Source organism: Rattus norvegicus, chromosome 9 (genome assembly GCF_036323735.1).
Source record: "Rattus norvegicus strain BN/NHsdMcwi chromosome 9, GRCr8, whole genome shotgun sequence".
NCBI classification, from domain to species: Eukaryota; Metazoa; Chordata; class Mammalia; order Rodentia; family Muridae; genus Rattus; species Rattus norvegicus.
In genome coordinates, this window is record NC_086027.1 from 3,058,098 (window position 1) to 3,074,645 (window position 16,548).

The 16,548-nt window shown below is 41.3% G+C and overlaps 1 pseudogene; it reads left to right on the top strand.

Annotated features, from left to right (window-relative positions):
• The first annotated feature begins 12,276 nt into the window (after window positions 1-12,276).
• Rcn1-ps18 (reticulocalbin 1, pseudogene 18) lies at window positions 12,277-13,225 on the top strand (annotated as a pseudogene).
• The last annotated feature ends 3,323 nt before the right edge of the window (window positions 13,226-16,548 follow it).

Sequence of the window (16,548 nt, forward strand, 5' to 3'; positions counted from 1 at the left end):
CTTTTTATAGGTGGGCTTTTACCGGCAGAGCTCAGTTTATCACTAAATAAAGTGTTCTGAAGGCTCCAGGGCTTTATACAGTTACTTTATGCTTTCATTCTGGAATCAGGCTGCTGGCTGCAGTGGGACGGGGCCAGTATGCTCTGAAGGCTTTTGATACTTTGGTTTTTCCCTTGAGGAAATGTGCCCAAACAGGGTGACTTACCCTTCTCTGCTCACTAAAACTGTGATGTGTATTATTTTAGGAAGTGGGAGTTTGAAAAAGAGCTCCCCTTTCTCATGTGACCCTCTCCATATTTAATTTATATGATGAACTATTGAGTGGAGAGAGGCTGATCCTGAACCACCTGGTTCTCCTGCTGATCTGAGGCTGTGATAAAGGTGTGTCTGTCAGATTCAGGAAGGACTGCCATTTGTGTGAGCAGGAGATTGTGCTTCGTCCTGGTACCAGGCTGGCCCCTGAGAGCACTGGCTTTTCTAAGGATCTGCAAGCACAGAGAGCTTTTCTGTACAGGGAAAATGGTCATAAGATTCTTCCTCCTGGACAGGATTGGGAAGCTGATAATTTTATTACCTTGCCTGGATTACTAGTCCTTCCAAGATAGTTTTACCAAAGTGAGCTGTTTGAGTGTTGACTTCACAAGGTAAGAATTTACAGTGGGTTCTCTTTATGAATGTGAAAAAAAAAACCCTTATTTTGTACAGACAGCTTTCCTTTTTGTAACTAATCCTTTTTACTGGTAAACATTGTAAATTAAAATGTGCAACTTGAAGGCTGTCTGTGTTAAGTTTCCATACCTCTGCTATGGCGTGTTCACGATGTAATTTATGTTATTTTCTTCACTGGATTGGTTTTATGTGACCGCCAGTAGTTTTTGACTAGCAGGACAGCAGGCATTTTTGTATGTGATTGGTATTCATGTATTAGAGAACATCTGAATTCCTGGAAGAAATTGGTACTGAGTTTTCCTCTGTGTGCTCATGCCCGTGCTTGAGCGGGTGTGGGGGTGCAGAGAGCATGTGTGGGAGGGAAAAAATGGTGTGTGAGTGCCTGTGTGTCAGAGAGAGAACGGCTGAGCGTGCACGGGTTGGGTTTTGGTAACTAGCCTAGACTGTCTGCAAACTTGGAATCTTCTTGCCTCAGCCCTCCAGGTTCCGGAATTAGGCATATTCCACCACAATTGGCTTGGTCTTTATTTAATGAAGCAGGGTGTTTACAGGTTTTAAATTAGGAGTAGGGCCGACAGTGCTATGCTTTATAGCATTTCTGTAGCTTTCACCCATGAGTGTGAGTTTTGGAACTCTGGACTTAGATTAACCATTTCTTTAGGTAAGAACACCAGACAAGAACACACATGCCAAGTTTTTGTTAAAGTCAAGCCGTTTGAGTATGGCTTCCTGGCCTTGTGATGCATTCATTCCAAGATAGGTCAACACCAGGAAGCAGAGCTGTGCACCTTGTCTTAGTAGAGAAATAATGGGATGATAAGAAAAAGACAGTACATTGCAGTCTCCGGGTAGGTGAGCTTCCGTTTGGAGAGCTAATAATGGGCAGTGTCTTCACTGCCAACTGTATGTGAGGTCCCTTGCCGTTTTACGTTTTCAGTAGCAACAGTACTGGGTAATGAAACTTGCTCGCCCTTGGGGAAAGGCACAGGTCTTTTTGGACTTCTTGCAGGTAGTGTCTTAGAGGCCTGGCTTAGGCAAGCTTGCTTGCTTTATCTGCTGGATGTATTTGCTTTCCAGAGTGGCTCTGGATTGGGATTGGGGTGACAACAGGGTACGTGCCCAAATTGGTTGTTATGTTTGCTCCTATATGTCCTGACATATTAAAGTCTGGATTCAGTTGTATTCCATTTTGAATATTTTAAGACTCTGTAGTTTCCTTTCTGCTTCATGATGAGAATCATTTGGGATCAGAAGGGAGAAATTGTCTTGTGGTGCCCTTTCTATGTGTTTTTAAAGTTCCTGGTGATTTAGTTGTCTTTGGGAACCAATGTTTAAACCAACTTCCTTTTCTTTTATTAAATGTGTTATTTTGATAATTTAAAAAAAAGAAATAGCATACTGGCAATATTCTGTTTATATACTTCTATCAAAAACTCTCACATTTTATATTGTTGTATCAGTTAAAATTGCATATGTTTGTAAATAAAAATTTTAGAATAACCTAAAAATTATGCCTCAACAAGATATTTAAAAAAGAGCTTTGTTTACTTTCATGTATGAGAAACTTCACACTAAGCAGAACTAGGACAAAATGAAGCTCAATGACCCCATTAAAGACACAGACTCTTCTTCTTTTTCTCTCTTTTTCTTAAACAACAAAATGTGATAAAACAACATACCGTTGGTTGGTTTTGTTTTTTCAGATCAGAACTATTTGCTTTCATCCCAGGTCCCTGGGATATCTGGCCTGGTTCTTGGTTACCAAGGCACTGCTGGGTATGGACTCTGTTTCATGGAGTGGGTCAGTGGATCAAATAAGTATTGCTTGGCTGCTCTCACAGGCTTTATTCTACCATTGTCCTAGCATATTCTGCACACAGAACAGAATCGTAGATCAGGTTTGTGGCTGGGTTGGTGTTTATGTTTCCCTTTTGGTAGCCAGAAGAGTATCTTCCTGTACTGTCTCCATGTTTATCAAGTTGTGCACACGTCATTTTCAGCAATCAGGACTTGCTGTGCAGAATAACCTGCTGTCTTGGAGACAGCCTGGGTTGTTTGGGGATTTCCATAGAAACAGCCTGGGTTGTTGGGGATTTCCATAGGACCCCTTTGTCCAACAATCAATTGGATGAAACCCAATCCCAGCTCTAATAGGATCATTTGGGCCACTTGGGGATTTGTCTCCCCCACTACTTGAACACTTCAGTAGGGTCACCTTTGTATATTTTAGGAACTTTCCACGGCATTAGGTTTCCATACTGCTCCTCAAATGCTCGACTCCAGCCGTCTCTTTCTGCCTTCTCCCCCTCAATGCTGTCTTTCCTCCCCGTCCCAGTTCATTCTCATTCATGTCCACATTCAACTTCAGTCGGCCCACAGAACCTATTCGCTCCCCCCCCCCCAGAGAGATCAGTGAGGCTACAGTTGCCTAAGTCTTCTGTCATCATAAAATGTGATTTTTAAATCCAAATCTTGCTTTCCCGGGGAATTTGGAGATCCAGTATTTTCTTTGCTCGGAGAACTGGGCTCTGATGATGCCAAGTGGTCTTGTTTGCTGTTGCTTAGGTTCCTGTACTAGCCTCTCTCCATCAGGTTGGCTCTGGGGTTGTCCTGTCTGGCTGTCTCTGACAGTGGCTTGACCCTCCTGTAGGCCTGTGTCAGCACTCCTGTAGACCTGCTTTCTTTCAGCCGGATCTGTGAACATGGGGTGCTCCTGAGTTGGTGTGACCTGAATCCTCCTGGCACAGAAGAGGAGGTCACACCTCTGCTCTCAACTCTGTCTCACACGTGGTGACTGGATTTCAGCTCTGGGCCCAGGCACTGGAAGTGTCCCACCCCTGACTGCTCCCAGGTCCCTTCACCCAGAGGGCACAGATGGCACTAGGCAATTTCCTCTTGTGTCAGGAATATGGGCAGAAAGTAGATGTGTCCTCTGACTCTCAGGATTGACTGCACTTCTGAGGGTCCAGCTCTCTACCCCACAGGATTTGGGTGCAGGGAGCTGTGGGACTGATTCAGATCAGTTCTGGACATAGGCAGAAGCCAGCAGCTTCCTAACACTGACTACTCTTCTATTCCTGTTTCCAGAGGATACAGAGGCAATATCCAGATGCTTCTTTAGAATGTCTCCAAGGTCCCCAACAGAGAAAGCAGCCTATTGTCAAAGGCAGAAACGTTAGTATTGGTCTTAGGTCCAGAATGTCCTTAGCAGTAAAGCCTTCATCGAGGATACAGTAGTCAAACTCTTTCTTAGTAAAGCTGATCAGGGTTCTCAATGTGCTTAGAAAACCTAGAGATGGAATTAAATTATCGCCAGCTCTCACAAGGTCACCGTGTCCAAGAGCTCTGAATGTTGTCTCCTCGGAGTGGTAGAAACACTCCCAGCACAGGGACACTGCTGGCTGGACCCACGGAGAAGCCAATACCATATCGTGAGGAGCACCTGGCCCTCTGCATCCAACTGCACTGTCAGCAGCCTCTTAGTGTCCTCTGCAGACCCAGACCTGAGGTGACTCCTAGCTGCTGGCTGAGGAGTGATGGGGGCAATGGCTACAGGGACTGATCCCAAGGCAACTCTTTTAAGGACAACATTTAATTGGGACTGGCTTGCAGGTTCAGAGGGTCAGTCTATTATCATCAAGGAGGGAACATGGTGATACACAGGCAGGCATGGTACAGGAGAAGCTGAGAGTTGCACATCTTCATCTGAAGGCTGCTAGCAGAATACTGGCTTCCGGGCAGCTAGAATGAGAATCTTATAACCCAAGCACACAGTGACAAACCTATTCCAACAGGGTCATACCTTCTAATGCTGACAGTCCCTTGGCCAAGCATATACAAACCATCACACCCATCTCAGGCCTAAATCTCTTTACTACTGTAGCTGAGCTGCCTGAGTTTCCTTGAGGCTAGACACTATAGTCACTGGTTTAACACCTCAGCAGGGGACAGAAGAAAGTAGCCTTTATTCTCTGTCTGCAGGAACTGAGCAGCTCTAACTCCCTGTTGCTTGTTAAAGGCTCAGGAAAAGGGACACCTTGAGAAGTGATTTTAACCTTTATTTATAAGTTATTCAGGTCTCCAAAAAGTTTCTACAAAAGTTTGCCTCCAAAAAGTTCGCTTAAAATGTTCTCTTTGCTCTCTTCCTCTTATCTCCTTTCCTCTTGCTCTTATGTCACAATAATTTCCTTACTCTCAAGGCCTTACTCTCAACACTCTGCCTTTACTTCTAAGTTCTTCTTGAGTTCTGTTCTGTTCAGTTCTATCTAAAAAGCTTTCTCTCTCTTTGTCCTCAGCATTTGTATATCTTTCTGAACACAGTATCACATGGTAAAAAAGTTCACCTCAAGCTTGCAAAGGAATTCAAATCATAAGTTGAATAATAAGTTGATAACAGGGAATGTTTATATGCATATCCGTTAAGAGTAATTATCAGGATAACTTGTCATCATCTGTCAAAGGCTCTACAGGTTCATGGAGAGAGTTAAAAGCTGTAATTTTTGTGACAAAGGAATTAGTGGAATTTCCTATAGGCAAATCCAGTCAATTTTTTATGTTCATTCCTTCCACCTATAGTAAATCACTCATTCCCTTTTTATGAACTGTGGTTAATTGGTTTATACCCTCTTAGAATGGGCTCTAATTTGTAGATTCCTGCTTGGTATTGCAGAAGCAATTAACTCATAACACTTTAAGCTTGGCAGAGTTCTCAATGCAATTTTGATTATCAGAGAGAACGTAATAGCAGTCCTATTGTAAAAGAGCTTAAAAATACTAATCTAATTTTAGGAATTCTTTTACAATCATCAATAAGAAGTAATAAATCAAGACACTGCCAGAACCTGAAGGGACCGACCTGATAAACAGTTCTCTGCACCTAAATCCCGTGGGAGGGAGAGCTAAACCTTCAGAGAGGCAGACACGCCTGGGAAACCAGAAGAGACTACACCCTGCCCACATTACTGATTACAGAGGAAAACACCAAATGCCATCTAGAACCCTGGTGCACGGAAGCTCCCGGAAAGGGCAGCGCAGCCTCCTGGTTGCTGCCCTCATGGAGAGCTCATAAGCAACACCCCACAAGCAAACTTGAGCCTCGGGACCACAGGTAAGACCAACCTTCCTGCTCCAAGCGACCTGCCTGGTGAACCCATGACACAGGCCCACAGGAACATCTGAAGACCTGTAGATAGGAAAAACTACACGCCCGAAAGCAGACCACTCTATTCCCATAACTGGCTGAAAGAAAACAGGAAAACAGGTCTACAGCACTCCTGACACACAGGCTTATAGGACAGTCTAGCCACTATCAGAAATAGCAGAACAAAGTAATACTAGAGATAATCTGATGGCGAGAGGCAAGCACAGGAACCCAAGCAACAGAAACCAAGACTACATGGCATCATCGGAGCCCAGTTCTCCCACCAAAGCAAACACGGAATATTCAAACACACCAGAAAAGCAAGATCTAGTTTCAAATTCATGTTTGATCATGATGCTGGAGGACTTCAAGAAAGACATGAAGAACTCCCTTAGAGAAACACAGGAAAACATAAATAAACAAGTAGAAGCCCACAGAGAGGAATCACAAAAATCCCTGAAAGAATTCCAGGAAACACAATCAAACAGTTGAAGGAATTAAAAATGGAAATAGAAGCAATCAAGAAAGAACACATGGAAACAACCCTGGATATAGAAAACCAAAAGAAGAGAGAAGGAGCCGTAGATGCAAGCTTCACCAACAGAATACAAGAGATAGAAGAGAGAATCTCCGGAGCAGAAGATTCCATAGAAATCATTGACTCAACTGTCAAAGATAATGTAAAACGGAAAAAGCTACTGGTCCAAAACATACAGGAAATCCAGGACTCAATGAGAAGATCAAACCTAAGGATAATAGGTATGGAACAGAGTGAAGACTCCCAGCTCAAAGGACCAGTAAATATCTTCAACAAAATCATAGAAGAAAACTTCCCTAACCTAAAGAAAGAGATACCCATAAGCATACAAGAAGCCTACAGAACTCCAAATAGATTGGACCAGAAAAGAAACTCCTCCTGTCACATAATAGTCAAAACACCAAATACACAAAATAAAGAAAGAATATTAAAAGCAGTAATGGAAAAAGTTCAAGTAACATATAAAGGCAGACCTATCAGAATCACACCAGACTTTTCGCCAGAGACTATGAAGATGCTGGACAGATGTCATACAGACCCTAAGAGAACACAAATGCCAGCCCAGGATACAATATCCTGCAAAACTCTCAATTCATCTAGATGGAGAAACCAAGATATTTCATTACAAAACCAAATTTACACAATATCTTTCTACAAATCCAGTGCTACAAAGGATAATAAATGGTAAAGCCCAACATAAGGAGGCAAGCTACACCCTAGGAAAAGCAAGAAACTAATCATCTTGGCAACAAAACAAGGAGAAGAAAAGCACACAAATTTAACCTCAAATCCAAAATGAATATAACAGGAAGCAATAATCACTATTCCTTAATATCTCAACATCAGTGGTCTCAACTCCCCAATAAAAAGACATAGATTAACAAACTGGATATGCAACGAGGACCCTGCATTCTGCTGCCTACAGGAAACACACCTTAGAGACAAAGACATACACTACCTCAGAGTGAAAGGCTGGAAAACAACTTTCCAAGCAAATGGTCAGAAGAAGCAAGCTGGAGTAGCCATTCTAATATCAAATAAAATCAATTTTCAACTAAAATTCATCAAAATAGATAAGGAAGGACACTTCATATTCATCAAAGGAAAAATCCACCAAGATGAACTCTCAATCCTAAATATCTATACCCCAAATACAAGGGCCCCTACATACATAAAAGAAACCTTACTAAAGCTCAAAGCACACATTGCACTTCACACAACAATAGTAGGAGTTTTCAATACCCCACTCTCATCAATGGACAGATCATGGAAACAGAAATTAAACAGAGATATAGACAGACTAAAAGAAGTCATGAACCAAATGGACTTAACAGATATTTATAGAACATTCTATCCTAAAACAAAAGGATATACCTTCTTCTCACCACCTCATGGTACTTTCTCAAAATTGACCATATAATTGGTCATAAAACAGTCCTCAGCAGTTACAGAAAGATAGAAATAATCTCATGAATCCTATCAGACCACCGCGGGTTTCTTCAACAACAATAGGGAAGAACGTCCACATATACATGGAAGTTGAACAATGCTCTACTCAATGATAACCTGGTCAAGGAAGAAATAAAGACAGAAATTAAAGACTTCATAGAATTTAATGAAAATGAAGGTACAACATACCCAAACTTATGGGACACAATGAAAGCTGTGCTAAGAGGAAAACTCATAGCTCTGAGAGCCTGCAGAAAGAAACTGGAGAGAGCATATGTCACCAGCTTGGCAGCACACCTAAAAGCTCTGGAACAAAAAGAAGCAAATAAACCCAGGAGGAGTAGAAGGCAGGAAATAATCAAACTCAGAGCTGAAATCAACCAAGTAGAAACAAAAAGGACCATAGAAAGAATCAACAGAACCAAAAGTTGGTTCTTTGAGAAAATCAAAAAGATGGATAAACCCTTAGCCAGACTAACCAGAGGACACAGAGAGTGTGTCCAAATTAACAAAATCAGAAATGAAAAGGGAGACATAACTACTGAATCAGAAGAAATTAAAAAAATTATCAGATCTTACTATAAAAGCCTATATTCAACAAAACTTGAAAATCTGCAGGAAATGGACAATTTCCTAGACAGATACCAGGTACCGAAGTTAAATCAGGAACAGATAAACCAGTTAAACAACCCCATAACTCCTAAGGAAATAGAAGCAGTCATTAAAGGTCTCCCAACCTAAAAGAGCCCAGGTCCAGACGGGTTTAGTGCAGAATTCTATCAGACCTTCATAGAAGACCTCATACCAATACTATCCAAACTATTCCACAAAATTGAAACAGATGGAGCACTACCGAATTCCTTCTATGAAGCCACAATTACTCTTATACCTAAACCACACAAAGACCCAACAAAGAAAGAGAACTTCAGACCAAATTCCCTTATGAATATCAACGCAAAAATATTCAATAAAATTCTGGCAAACTGAATCCAAGAGCACATCAAAACAATCATCCACCATGATCCTGTAGGCTTCATCCCAGGCATGCAGGGATGGTTTAATACATGGAAAACTATCAACGTGATCCATTATATAAACAAACTGAAAGAACAAAACCACATGATCATTTCATTAGATGCTGAGAAAGCATTTGACAAAATTCAACACCCCTTCATGATAAAAGTCCTGGAAAGAATAGGAATTCAAGGCCCATAACTAAACATAGTAAAAGCCATATACAGCAAAACAGTTGCTAACATTAAACTAAATGGAGAGAAACTTGAAGTAATCCCACTAAAATCAGGGACTAGACAAGGCTGCCCACTCTCTCCCTACTTATTCAATATAGTTCTTGAAGTTCTAGCCAGAGCAATCAGACAACAAAAGGAGATCAAGGAGATACAGATTGGAAAAGAAGTCAAATATGACTATTTGCAGATGATATGATAGTATATTTAAGTGATCCCAAAAGTTCCACCAGAGAACTACTAATGCTGATAAACAACTTCAGCAAAGTGGCTGCATATAAAATTAAATCAAACAAATCAGTAGCCTTCCTTTACACAAAAGAGAAACAAGCCAAGATAGAAATTAGGGAAACAACACCCTTCATAATAGACCCAAATAATATAAAGTAACTCAGTGTGACTTTAACCAAGCAAGTAAAAGATCTGTACAATAACAACTTCAAGACTCTGAAGAAAGAAATTGAAGAAGACCTCAGAAGATGGAAAGATCTCCCATGCTCATGGATTGGCAGGATTAATATAGTAAAAATGGCCATTTTACCAAAAGCGATCTACAGATTCAATGCAATCCCCATCAAGATACCAATCCAATTCTTCAAAGAGTTAGACAGAACAATTTGTAAATTCATCTGAAATAACAAAAAACCCAGGATAGCTAAAACTATCCTCAACAATAAAAGGACTTCAGGGGGAATCACTATCCCTGAACTCAAGCAGTATTACAGAGCAATAGTGATTAAAACTGCATGGTATTGGTACAGAGACAGACAGATAGACCAATGGAACAGAATTGAAGACCCAGAAATGAACCCACACACCTATGGGCACTTTATTTTTGACAAAGGAGCCAAAACCATCCAATGGAAAAAAGATAGCATTTTCAGCAAATGGTGCTGGTTCAACTGGAGGTCAACATGTAGAAGAATGCAGATCGATCCATGCTTATCACCCTGTACAAAGCTTAAGTCCAAGTGGATCAAGGACCTCCACATCAAACCAGATACATTCATACTAATAAAAGAAAAACTAGGGCAGCATCTCAAACACATGGGTACTGGACAAAATTTCCTGAAGAAAACACCAATGGCTTATGCTCTAAGATCAAGAATCAATAAATGGGATCTCATAAAACTGCAAAGCTTCTGTAAGGCAAAGGACACTGTGGTTAGGACAAAACGGCAACCAAAAGATTGGGAAAAGATCTTTACCAATCCTACAACAGATAGAGGCCTCATATCCAAAATATAAAAAGAACTCAAGAAGTTAAACCTCAGGGAGACAAACAACCCTATTAAAAATGGGGTTCAGAGCTAAACAAAGAATTCACAGCTGAGGAATGCCACATGGCTGAGAAACACCTAAAGAAATGTTCAACATCTTTAGTCATAAGGGAAATGCAAATCAAAACAACCCTGAGATTTCACCTCACACCAGTCAGAATGGCTACGATCAAAAACTCAGGTGATAGCAAATGCTGGCGAGGATGCGGAGAAAGAGGAACACTCCTCCATTGTTGGCGGGATTGCAGATTGGTACAACCATTCTGGAAATCAGTCTGGAGGTTCCTCAGAAAATTGGACATTGAACTACCTGAGGATCAATCTATACATCTCTTGTGGATATATCCAAAAGATGCCCCAACATATAAAAAAGACACGTGCTCCACTATGTTCATAGCAGCCTTATTTATAATAGCCAGAAGCTGGAAAGAACCCAGATGCCCTTCAACAGAGGAATGGATACAGAAAATGTGGTACATCTACAAAATGGAATATTACTCAGCTATCAAAAATAATGCCTTTACGAAATTCATAGGCAAATGGTTGGAACTGGAAAATATCATCCTGAGTGAGGTAACCCAATCACAGAAAAACACATATGGTATGCATTCATTGATAAATGGCTATTAGCCCAAATGCTTGAATTACCCTAGATCCCTAGAACAAAGGAAACTCAAGACAGATGATCAAAATGTGAATGCTTCACTCCTTCTTGAAAGGGGGAACAAGAATACCCTTGGCAGGGAATAGAGAGGCAAAGATTAAAACAGAGACAGAGGGAACACCCATTCAGAGCCTGCCCCACATGTGGCCCATACATATACAGCCACCCACTTAGACAAGATGGATGAAGCAAAGAAGTGCAGGCCGACAGGAGCCAGATGTAGATCTCTCCTGAGAGACACAGCCAGAATACAGCAAATACAGAGGCAAATGCCTGCAGCAAACCACTGAACTGAGAACAGGACCCCCGTTGAAGGAATCAGAGAAAGAACTGGAAGAGCTTGAAGGGGCTTGAGACCCCATATGAACAACAATGCCAAGCAACCAGAGCTTCCAGAGACTAAGCCACTACCTAAAGCCTATACATGGACTGACCTTGGACTCTTACTTCATAGGTAGCAATTAATAGCCTAGTAAGATCACCAGTGGAAGGGGAAGCCCTTGGTTCTGCTAAGACTGAACCCCCAGTGAACGTGATTGTTGGGGGGAGGGCTGCAATGGGGGGAGGATGGGGAGGGGAACATCCATAAAGAAGGGGAAGGGGAGAGATTAGGGGGATGTTGGCCCGGAAACCGGGAAAGGGAATAACACTCGAAATGTAAATAAGAAATTCTCAAGTTAATAAAAAAAAAGAAGTAATAAATCATCTATTTGTCTATACAACATCACTCCAATACAATACATCTTCATTGTTCTATGGTGATCTGCTCAAAAAGCATGACAGATACAGAGGCAGATGCTTGCAGCCAACCATTTAGCTGAGAACAGGGTCCCCAGCAGAGGAGTAAGAGAAAGGATTGAGGTAGTTTAAGGGCTTTGCAACCCCATAAGAACCGCAATACCAACAACCCAGAGCTCCCAAGACCTAACCCACCATCCAAAGAGTATACAAGTACAGAACCACGGCCCCAGTGGCATATGTAGCAGAGGATGGCCTTGCTACAATGGAAGGAGAAGCCCTTAGTCTTGCCAAGGCTTGATGCCCCTGTACAGGGGAAAATAAGGACAGGGAGACAGGTAGGGTGGGTGGGTGGGTCAGTCAGTAGGTGGGTGTGGGAACACCCTCGTAGAATAAGGGGAAAGTGGAGGGATAGGGAGTTTTGTGTATGGGAAACCAGGAAAGGGGATAACATTTGAAATGTAACAAAAGCCCTCACTGGGGAGAGGACAGCAGCTACGGTGCACCGAGCCCCAACTGCCAGGTAGAATCCCTTTGCTCAAGACTCTGACATGAGGAGTCCACCTCGAACTTGCCCTGGGACTGCTGCTGGCACTGGTGCTGGCACTATGGGCTTGGTTCAGCCCGATTAGGAGCTGAGCGAGTGGCAGCCCAAGAACAACTATGGCTTCCAGTACGATCAAGAGGTCTTCCTGGGCATGGAGGACTCCAAGACCTTTGATCAGCTAAGATTGGATGAGAGCAAGGAGAGGCTGGGGAAAATTGTTGATCAAATTGACAGAGATGGAGATGGCCTTATTACTACTGAGGAGCTGAAAGTTTGGATGAAATGGGTAAAGAAAAGATACATCTACAATAATGTGGCTAAAGTCAGGAAGGATTATGTTTGGAACATAGACAAAAAGATCTCCTGGGAAGAATACGAGCGGCCATCTATGGCTAGTACCTGGGAAACCATGCTGAATTCCAAGACAGCTCTGATCATCATACCTTTAAAAGGTTGCTACCATGAGATTAATGGAGGTTTAAGGCTTCAGACCTTGATGGCGACCTGACAGCTACTCGAGAGGAGTTCACTGCCTTTCTGCACCTGGAGGAGTTTGAACATATGAGATTGTAGTTCTGGAAACCCTGGAGGATATCAATAACAACGGGGATGGTTTTGTGGACCATTATGGACACACATACATTATGGACATGTTTTCCTACAAGGACCATGGCCCTGAGCCAAACTGGGTTTTGTCTGAATGGGAGCAGTTCAATGATTTCTGAGATCTGAACAAGGATGGGAAGCTGGACAAAGATGAGATTTGCCACTGGATCCTCCCTCAGGACTATGGCCATGTGCAGGCTGAGGCCCAGCATCTGGTGTATGAGTCAGACAAAAACGAGGATGAGATGCTAACCAAGGAGGAGATTCTAGACAACTGGCACATGTTTGAGGGAAGCCAAGCCACCAATTACAGGGAAGATCTTAGCAAAAATCATGATGAAGTTTGAAAGACACTCATCCCCATCTAGCCAACAGTCACAGGCTTACTGCGAATGTTCTGGGTGATTGTTATAGTTGTAAATGTATAGAATTGTGTCCCTAAACCTTGAAATTATACCTCAGATTGGAGTAAAAATTATTTTTCACTCCATATTTACTGGAAAACAACCAACCCTATTTATTCCAGTAGGATTTCCCATGAAGCACATTAAACTCTTCACAGATTGCACGTCTCTGAGGGATACATTGCTACAGCATGATTTCCTACTTAATTAATTAATTAATGGCAAGAAATCATGAAAGGGTTCAGTAACTCAAGGTGGTTGGGGGGGACACTATGTATAATCACTATGTATTTGAATTATTAGATTTTGGGTTTTCTTAGTTGCCACTTTTAAATGGTGGTGAGGGTAAAGGCTTGAAGGACTCAATGTTATATTGTCGTATGTCAGCCAACCATGTTATTTCAAATTCATTATATTTAGAGCTGTTATTGTGATTGGTACATATACTTTTGTGCATTTTCCTGTATGGACCTGCTAATGTGCACAATAAGCCCACATCTTTGTGGTTTTGTTTTGCTTTGTTTTAATACAAAGAAGCAGAGTTCCCTGCACTCAAATCCTGTCAGAAGTGTGGCCACTCCTGAGAAATCAGAGGAGACTACCCTCTGCCCACATTCCATACCCAAGAGGAAATTGCCTAGTGCCAACTGTCCCCCTGGGTTCAAGGACCCAGGAGCAATCAGGGGCAAGACCCTTCTCATTCCTGTCTGTGGCTGACAGTCACCAGGAGCACCTAAACACGTGAGATGGAGCATGTGTTCTAAGAAAAGGCTGAGAGAAAACAGGAAAACAGTTCTAGAAGGGTGCAGACACAGAGGGCTACCAGAGGGTCAAGCCACTCTAAGAAACATCAAAACAAGCAAATACCAGAGACAACCCAACGGCTAGTGGCAAGCTCAGGACACTTAGGAACAGAAAGCAAGCCTACTTGGCATCATCAGAGCCCAGTTCTCTCTTGAAAGATAATACTGGATCCAAACACACCAGAAAAGCAAGATTTAGATTTAAAATCACGTTTTATAATAATGATGGAGGACATAAGTAAGTCCCTTAAACAAAGGTAGGACAACCCAAGTAAACAAGTAGTAGCCCTTATAGAGGAAACACAAAACTGCCTGAAAGAATTATAGGAAAACACAATCAAACAGGTGAAGGAATTAGACAAAACCGCCCAGGATTTAAAAATGGAACTAGAAACAATAAAGAAAGCACAAAGGGAGACAACCCTGGACAAAGCAAACCTAAGGAAGAGACAAGGAATCATAGATTCAAGCATCACCAGCAGAATACAAGAGATAGAAGAGAGAATCTCAGGGGCAGAAGATATATAAAACATCAACACAACCTTCAAAGATAATTTAAAATGCAAAAATCTCCTAGCCCAAAATATCCAGGAAATCCAGGACACAATGAGAAGATCAAACCTTAGGATAATACATATAGAAGAGAGTGAAGACTCCCAACTTAAAGGGTCAGTAATATATTCAACAAAATTATAGAAGAAAACTTCCCTAACCTAAAGGAAGAGATGCCCATAAACATACAAGAAGCCTATAGAACTGCAAATAGATTGGACCAGAAAAGAAACTCCTCCTGTCACATAATAGTCAAAACACCAAATACACAAAACAAAGAATATTAACAGCAGTAAGGGAAAAATGTCAAGTGACATATAAAGGCAGACCTACCAGAATTGCACCAGATTTATCACCAGAGACTATGAAAGCCAGAAGATCCTGGACAGATGTCATACAAACCCTAAGAGACTACAAATGCCAGCCCAGGCTATTATATCCAGCAAAACTCTCACTTAACAGACAGGGAGAAACCAAGATATTCCATGACAAATCCAAATTTACACAACATCTTTCTACAAATTCAGACCTACAAAGGATAATAGATGGGAAAATCCAACACCAGGAAAAAAACTATGCCATACAGAAAGGAAGAATATACTCTCCTTGCAATGAAACCGAAAGAGAGACGCACAAACATAATTCCACCTCTAACAACAAAAATAACAGGAAGCAAGAGTCACTATTCCTTAATATTTCTCAACATCAATGGACTTAATTCCCCAATAAAAAGACATAGACTTAGAGACTGGGTATGTAAAGAGGACCCAGCATTTTGCTACATATAAGAAAGAAACCTCAGTTACAAAGACAGACACTACCTCAGAGTAAATGGCTGCAAAACAACTTTCCAAACAAATGGCCCAAAGAAAAAAGCTGGTGTTGCCATCCTAATATCAAATAAAATTGAGTTTCAACCAAAAGCCATTAAAAAAGGTAAGGAAGGACACTTCATATTCATCAAGGGAAAAATCCACCAAGATGAACTCTCAATCCTAAATATCTATGCACTAAATGCAAGGGTACCTACATTCAAAAAGGAAACCTCACTAAGGGTCAAAGCACACATTGTACCTCACACAATAATAGTAGGAGATTTCAACAACCCACTCTTATCAATGGACAGATCAGGGAAACAGAAATTAAACAGAGACCTAGGGAAACTGACAGACATTATAAACCAAATGGATTTAACAAATATTTATACAACATTCCACCCTAAAACCAAAGGATATACCTTCTTCTCAGCACCTCATGATACCTTCTCCAAAATTGACCTTATTGGTCACAAAACAGGCCTCAACAGATACAGGAAGATAGAAATAATCCCATAAGTCCTTTCAGATAACCACGGACAAAGGCTGGTCTTCAATAACAACAAAAACGACAGAAAGCCCACTTATACATAGAAGTTGAACAACCCTCTACTCGATGACAAGTCAATCAAGGAAGAAATAAAGAAAGAAATTGAAGACTTCTTAGAATTTAATGAAAATGAAGATACAACATACCCAAACTTATGGGATACAATAAAAGCAGCGCTAAGAGGAAAACTCATAGCTCTGAGTGCCTGCAAAAAGAAACAGGAGAGAGTATAGGTCATCAGCTTGACAGCACATCTGAAAAGCTCTAGAAAAAAAGAAATAAATAAACCCAAGAAGAGTAGAAGGAAGGAAATAATCAAACTCAGGGCTGAAGTCAACTAAGTAGAAACAAAAACGACTATACAAAGATTCAACAAAACCAGGAACTGGTTCTTTGAAAAAATCAGCAAAATAGATAAAACCTTAGCCAGACTAACCAGAGGTCACAGAGAGTGTGTCCAAACTAACAAAATCAGGAATGAAAAGTGAGACATAACACCAAAATCTGAGGAAATTAAAAGTATCATCAGATCTAACCTCAAGTGTC